The 740-nt window shown below is 58.2% G+C and overlaps 1 protein-coding gene across 1 annotated transcript in view; it reads right to left on the bottom strand.

Moving 5' to 3' along the window:
* The window catches only part of CXCL14 (C-X-C motif chemokine ligand 14), a 7066-nt gene that overhangs the window by 1002 nt on the left and 5324 nt on the right, over nt 1-740 (bottom strand). The gene's annotated exons all lie outside the window — the stretch shown is intronic.

The raw sequence follows: 740 nt of genomic DNA, 5'->3' as shown, positions 1-740 counted from the left end.
TGCAGGCAGGCCTGTGCGGGAGGTCATTCTACTTTCCCCCGGACAGCAATAGTTCTGCTCACAGCTGCCATGCTCGGGGCTGCATTTCACAGTCAGATAGCCCATCACATCCTAGGCCTGGGCCCATCCTGAATTCGCAAAGGACCTCCTAATTAGACCTGGGGTAGAATGGTTGATGTGATGGTGCCCAGACACCCAGAAACGCCAGTTGGTATCTGAGATGCCAGGTGCTGCCAGGGACCTGGGCCTCCATTCCCCTTCCACTGGGCATGGTGAAGAAGTGCCCCTTCTGTCCCCGGCCCAGGATACCTCCGCACTCAAGAGAGGAGGAGGTCTGCGGTGGTGAAGGCCTCCCTGCTGTGAGCACTGGGTCTTGCAGAAGTCAGAAAGATGAGGAGGCCATATTCCGACCCGCCTGTCACTCTCCGAGTGTAAGTGGCAGGGTGCCCCAAGTGGTTAAAGACACGCTCAGCTAGCCGGGGGAGCCGGCCCTGGGCCCAGGCCCCTTCCACTTTGGATGACTGCAGGGTGATGGGGAGCAGATGGGACCGGGCGTGCTTGGCCACGTGAGCTGCCGGCCCTGGCCAGTAGGCTCCATTCCCATCGGATTTATAGAAAATAGTCCCTGGCTCTCCTCACTTGCTATTTCAAGCAACTGCAGACGGGGCAGTTTTAGAAGCAGCAAGAAAGGCTCAGGTATTGGGGATAAGCCCAAGTGGAATATGGGCCAGCTGGCTGTG

This window comes from Echinops telfairi, unplaced genomic scaffold, assembly GCF_000313985.2.
Source record: "Echinops telfairi isolate 266 unplaced genomic scaffold, ASM31398v2 ScPeMD7_7469;HRSCAF=8507_1, whole genome shotgun sequence".
Classification (NCBI taxonomy): Eukaryota; Metazoa; Chordata; class Mammalia; order Afrosoricida; family Tenrecidae; genus Echinops; species Echinops telfairi.
The sequence above is the reverse complement of the archived record's forward strand: the minus strand, read 5'-3'. Positions and strand labels throughout refer to the sequence as shown.